Source organism: Leptonychotes weddellii, unplaced genomic scaffold (genome assembly GCF_054177405.1).
Source record: "Leptonychotes weddellii isolate Sample4059 unplaced genomic scaffold, ASM5417740v2 HiC_scaffold_11255, whole genome shotgun sequence".
Lineage (NCBI taxonomy): Eukaryota > Metazoa > Chordata > Mammalia > Carnivora > Phocidae > Leptonychotes > Leptonychotes weddellii.
In genome coordinates, this window is record NW_027690136.1 from 1 (window position 1) to 6,934 (window position 6,934).

Consider the following 6,934-nt stretch of genomic DNA (forward strand, 5'->3'; position numbering starts at 1 on the left):
TGACCCATTCATTCTTCAGTAGGATGCTCTTTAGCCTCCATGTATTTGAGTTCTTTCCGACTTTCCTCTTGTGATTGAGTTCTAGTTTCAAAGCATTGTGGTCTGAAAATAGGCAGGGAATGATCCCAATCTTTTGGTACCGGTTGAGACCTGATTTATGACCTAGGATGTGATCTATTCTGGAGAATGTTCCATGGGCGCTAGAGAAGAATGTGTATTCCATTGCTTTGGGGTGGAATGTTCTGAATATGTTTGTGAAGTCCATTTGGTCCAGTGTGTCATTTAAAGTCTTTATTTCCTTGTTGATCTTTTGCTTAGATGATCTATTTCAGTGAGGGGGATGTTAAAGTCCCCCATTATTATTGTATTGTTGTCGATGTGTTTCTTTGCTTTTGTTATAAATACTTGTATTACCTTAATGATAAGGAAGCACCTAGTGGACTCCTTGCAGTTCCATTTGCTCATGATTAATACACTGTTTGAGCTGGCCAGTTTTTCTTGCATGCAGCTTAATAATTGAGCACAGTCAGGCATTTGTATTAAAAATGAAAAATGAAAAAACAAATTTAAAACTTCTTAAAAAAAAGATATTATAGAGTATATGTAACTAAAGTGTGGACAATGAAATATAGTCACCCCCGGTTTTGGAGGGAGAATAAATTGTTAGTGTTTTAGAAAATGTGGCACTATATAACAAAATATCTACAAAGTCTTTTGGGGGGCTGTGGAGATAAATAGGCTGAGCATAGAGGATTTTTAGAGCAATGAAAATACTCTGTATGATAGTGTAAGGTAGATATATATAATTATATATTTGCCCAAACCCACACAATATACGACATCAAGAGTGAATTCTAATGTAAACTGTGGACTTTAGGTGATTACGATATAACAATGTAGGTTTATCCTTGATAAAAAATTATACATTCTAGTGAGTCATGTTGATAATGGAGGAGGCTGTGCACCTCTGGCAGCAGGGTGCTTATGGAAAATGTCTGTACCTCCTTTTACTTTTATTATCAACCTGAAACGGCTCTAAAAAATACACTGTTAAAAAAATTATTGCTGGAATTTTTTTTCATAATGCCAGAGCCTAGAACATGTATTTGCCTTCCCATCTACCCAGAGTAACACTGCAGTGACTTAGAGTGAAGTAACTTAAGAGCTATGTAGCCATACTGAAAAGATGAAAAAAAGAAAACAAGAAAAAAAACAAAAAAGTCCTCTGCAGAGGAGAGACTGAGTTGTTGTAAGAGAGGGAGCACATGATATCATTTTAACATTTAAACCTAAATAGATGAAAACTTCAAGTAAAAAATGACACTGAAGAAAGTTTCAGAGAAGATGGGGCTTGTTTTTTTTTTTCAAGTGTGCATTCATTCCAAGATTAGAAAACCTTGTTGGCTTCAGTACCAAATACAGATATGTGGGATCTAGTCACTTCTCATCACCTGCACTGCAAAAGCCCTGGTCTGAATCACCACCTCTCTGTCTGGAGGACTGCAGTAAACAGGTCCCCTGCTTTGCCTGCCAAGCCCCAAGAGTCAGTTCTCAAGACAGTTGTAGTGCAAAACTTAAAGCCAGATCATGTTCTTTCTCTGTCAAAAGCAGGTGCATTCCTGCTTCTCTAGAACCAGAAGCCACATTCCTTGAGTGACCTCTGAGGCCCTAAGGGATCAACATGACCCTTCTTTCTGACCTCCTCACCTACAACTCTCCTCCTTGCTTCAGCCCCTCTGGCCACTGGCCTTCTTCTTCTTTTTTTTAAAATATTTTATTTATTTATTTGACAGAGAGAGACATAGCGACAGAGGGAACACAAGCAGGGGGAGCAGGAGAGGGAGAAGCAGGCTTCCTGCTGAGCAGGGAGCCCGATGTGGGGCTCAATCCCAGGGCCCTGGGATCATGACCTGAGCCGAAGGCAGACACTTAACGACTGAGCCACCCAGGCGCCCTGCCACCAGCCTTCTATTATATTCATATAGGCTCAGGACCCTCGGACTCCTGTTGTGTGAATTGACGCTTTGGTTGGCCCATACTGCTTTTCCCATAGATGCTTACGTGTTTAACACTCTTGCTGCTTCAGTGTCTGCCTAAATCTTACTGTCTCAGTGAGGTCTACCCTAACTTCGAGATTTAACAGAGAGAACTTCATCCTTTGTTAACCTCCACAAATGCCATTATGCTGCTTAACTTCTTTCTTAGTTATCTTAAACTGTTAACATACTAAATGATACATTTATTTATTATGTTTTGTCTCTTTTTTTTTTGTCTCTCTTTTCTTAATGTACTGTAACCTCCATAATGATAAGGATATTAGTCTGCTATATTCAATAGCGAGAATCCCAGAATCTAGAGCATTCTTTAGTACATAAGGGGTGTGTTATAAATAACAGTCAAGTCAATCAGTGGTTAAAGACTAACTTAAGCCTTTAGATTAACAACAACACCACTCCTGTTTCTCTGCAGCTGTCCCCAGCTTTGGGTGGGAGCCACTGCTGGGCTCTGGCTTCCTGTGGGCTGGAGGGTGAGGTGGCGGAGGCAGCAGCCCCAGAACCTGGCGTCTCGAAGTCCACTGCCCCCACCTGGTGCCCCTCTGCCTGCCTGCTATACCCTGAGCCTGCAGCTTCTCGCCTCAGCATCCTACCACCACTGTGGCCCAGCGATGGGCCCGATGTCAGCCATCATCACGTATGTGGTGGTGGGAGACGGAGCTGTAGGTAAAACTTGCCTACTCATTAGTTACATAGCCAATGCATTTCCTAGGGAATATATCCCCACTGTCTTTGACAGCTATTCTGCCAATGTTATGGTAGATGAAAAACCAGTGAATCCGGGTTTACAAGCTACAGCTGGACAAGAAGATTATGACAGATTTTGTCCCTTATCCTATCTGCATATGGATGTATTCTTAATTTGCTTTTCTTTTATGTGTCCTGTATCATTTGAAAATGTTTGAGCAAAGCAGTACCCTAAAGTGTGACACCACTTTTCCAACACCCCTGTCATCCTGGTTCAGACTAAACTTGATCTCATAGACCACAGAGACACGATTGAGAAACCGAAGAAGAAGAGGCTGACTCCCACCACCTACCCACAGGCTTTGGCCATGGCTAAGAAGATCGATGCTATAAAATATTTGCAGTGCTCCCCACTCAGTAAGGCCTCGACAGTGTTTGATGTAGCTCTCCCAGTGGTTCTGTGCCCTCCTCCAGTCAAGACGGGGAAGAGAAAATGCCTACTGATCTGTCCTCCTCAGAATCTTTGTAGACTTTGCTCAAAAATGGTGAAGCCCTACACTCAGTGCCAAGTTTTTGTTACAGATTATTTTTTTCATAAAACCATTTTGAACCAGTCAGTAATATTTAAGTTTTATTTGTTTAAAGTGTAAGACTTCAAACTTTCACATTAAATTAAAATTTTGTCCTAAAATGACAAGCTTTCTTAAAGCCTTATTTTTCTAAAGCCCCTATTGTTGCTCAGATTAAGAGTTGCCAAATTACCTTAATAACCACGTTGCATTGTTGTACTGAGAACACTAAGCACTAAACCATTAAAGACCTTTGTCTTTAAGAAGAGACTGCTGCTTCCCAAGTTTGGCAATGCAGATACTTCTTAACTAGTTTCTGATACAAGAGCAGCACAGCCTCCTTTATGAAATGTTGCCATCTAACCCTGCATAATTTATCAACCCTTGTCCATTCCCTAACACTGTACTGTATGTCAAAATGGAATGAGTGTAATGACTCAACTCTTTGAATCAATCTTTTTTATTTGATTTTGTAGTGAGACTTAAAAAAACAACAACACAGCAACAACCACAACAACAACAAAACTGCATATTCACTTTTGCTGAGATTTTGAATCGACCTCTTACTCCCCTGTCCTTCTAATGAAGTATCTGCCCTAGCTGTGGGCTGACTGGGGTGGGATGTGTGCAGCACCTGTCATGATCAAAGAATGAAGACAGTATTTTGACAAAATCTGGAGGTTAATTTACACTACGTTGTACATGTCATAATTAAGCTGAGTAAAAGTGTCATGGGTAAAATTTTAAAAGGTTAATTTCTGTCAAGTGCAGTAAATGATGAAGAAAGGTTGGTATTATCACTGTCTTTAAGCTTTTCCTTTTTCTTAGACCTGACTGCCACCCCTCCTGAAACTGGGCATTTAATTCATCTTTGAGGTGGTCATTCTGTGAGGGTTCTATAAGTCTGTGCTCCGTGCTAATGCAGTTCTGTACAGCTTACTCACTGGCAAGAATACAAGGGTGGACCTTTCAACCGCGAGAACAATTTTTTTTAAATTGACAGCTGCAGAATTCTCGAGTGGTTTTACATTGATCTTTTGCTACTGCAATTAGCAGTATGTTTTGATGTATGACTTAATAAATTCTTGAGTCATAAAAAAATGCTAAGCAGAATGAGTTAAAGAAAACGATGAAAAGAGATCCATGGATCATAGTGAAATTAAATAATATCTAAGGATAAGCAAAAATTTCTACAAAGCTTCCTGATAAAGTTTTTATAAAAAATAGGATCATTTTGGCTCCAGATTTGTCTTCAACAATATGAGTCTTCAGGAGGCATTCAATCTTTGCTCTCAAGGTTCTGAGTCAAAATACATTTGAATTTAGACTTATATACTTAGCCAGACGGTATTCATATATGAATGCAAAATAAAGGTATTGAAGATTCATAGGCTGAGGAAAGTTTTTCTCTCACCAAACTATTCTGAAATATTAGTCAAAGGTATACATTACCAAAATGAAACTGAAATATAAGAATGATCATAATTGTGATTCAGAAAATAGCAAGTCACAACTAGAATGCAACAAAAAGCAAAGCAAAACAGAGAGGGAAGCAATGGACCTCCATAGCCATTGGCTCAATTCAGCATGTGAAAGAGGTGATTGTATGATAAAGCAAATGAAAAAATCTTAACGTTATAATTAAAAATATATGTAAATTTTGTCAATGGAAAGGCATTTAAAAATCTAAGAGATAACCAAGACCTATAGAAAATATTGAAAATATGGAGCAAAATCATGACACAATTTTGAGCTTTCACAGGTGTTTTAAAAAAGCACACCCATCTGCTCTTCATACCTGCACTGGTCTCTTTCAGATTTCATAAATACAGTCATATGAAATTATATACTATTTTTATTGATGTAATTGCATTACCCTGTTCAGTAGAAAGGTGTATTTAAATTCTCATAATATTGGGGCTGCTATTTATACTGTTTTTAATTTATATAATCAGCACTTACACAAGCATACTAAACATACTTAGAGATGAGATAGTCCATTTTCTAAATTAAAGCATTATGAAATGGTTATATCTGTCTTATATCTGAGTGGTAGAGAGGGAGATAGAGTCTGTGTACAGATGATGATGTTTTCATTCTTTTATAGTAGTGCAGAGTCAACATGTTTATTTATTTATTACTTAAGGCTAAGTATGTTAAGTTAAAGTTGTACACTATAAACCCTAAAGCAACCACTAAAAGAAAAAAAATGCTATTAGCCAATAAGCCAACAAAGGTGATAAAATCTGAATCATAAAAAAGAAAAATAATCAGAGAAATAATCAGAGAATCAGACGTAAAGGGAAAGGGGAACTTATGGGAAAGGTAAAAAACAAAGAGAAAGCTGGTAGAATGACTTCATCATATTAAAAACTATATTAAAGATAAATGATCTAAATCCCCCCATCAGAAGGCAGAAATTGTCAGATTGGATAAAAGGACAAGAATTGACTACATGCTTCCTACAAGAAAGCAACTTTAAGTAAAAAAAAAAAAAAAAAAAAAAATTAGGGGGTGCCTGGGTGGCTCAGTTGGTTAAGCGGCCAGCTCTTGATTTCGGATCAGGTCATGATCTCAACCCCTAGCTGGGCTCCACACTCAGCAGGGAGTCTGCTTGAGGATTCTCTCTTCCTCTACCTCTCCTCCTCCCCCTGTTCATGCTCTGTCTCTTTCTCTCTCTCAAAAAATAAATCTTAAAAAAATTAGGTTGCATGTAAAAATATGAAAAACTATACTGTATTTACAGTAGTTACAAGAGAGCTGGGTAGCTATGTTAATATCAAAGTAAATTTCAGATCAAAGATTATGACCAGAAGAAAAAAGTCATCTCATAATATTTAAGGGGTCAATTTAGCAAACAGACAAAGGAATCCTAAGCATTTATGCATCCAATGACAAATGTTCAACATATATGTTACAAAATGAATAATAGTCTTTTTATCAAATGCTGCTGGAACAAGAGAGTATTGGAAAAAAGTGAACTTCAATCCAGTCATCACATTATATATGCAAAAGCACTCAAAGTGGAAAACACACCTAAATATAAAATCTAAAACTATACAATTTCTGTATTAAAACGTAGGATACAATCCTTATAAACCTTGGGATTAAGCAAAGATTTCTTAGATTTGATAACAAAAGCCCAATCCATAAGACACAAATTGATAAAATGAAGTTCGTTAAAACTAATAGCTTCTGCTTTTTTTTTTCTTTTTTTTCTTTTATTTTTATTCTTATGTTAATCCCCATACATTACATCATTAGTTTTAGATGAAGTGTTCCATGATTCATTGTTCGTGCACAACACCCAGTGCTCCATGCAGAACGTGCCCTCCTCACTACCCACCACCAGGCTAACCCATTCCCCCACCCCCCTTCCCCTCTAGAACCCTGTTTGTTTTTCAGAGTCCATCGTCTCTCATGGTTCGTCTACCCCTCCGATTTCCCCCGCTTCATTCTTCCCCTCCCACCACCTTCTTCTTCTTCTTTTTTTTTTCTTAACATATATTGCATTATTTGTTTCAGAGGTACAGATCTGAGATTCAACAGTCTTGCACAATTCACAGCGCTGACCAGAGCACATACCCTCCCCAGTGTCTATCACCCAGTCACCCCATCCCTCCC

General features: G+C 38.1%; 1 pseudogene; it reads left to right on the forward strand.

Annotated features, from left to right (window-relative positions):
* Positions 1–2,252: 2,252 nt before the first annotated feature.
* Positions 2,253–3,391, forward strand: LOC102747523 (ras-related C3 botulinum toxin substrate 1 pseudogene; annotated as a pseudogene).
* The last annotated feature ends 3,543 nt before the right edge of the window (positions 3,392–6,934 follow it).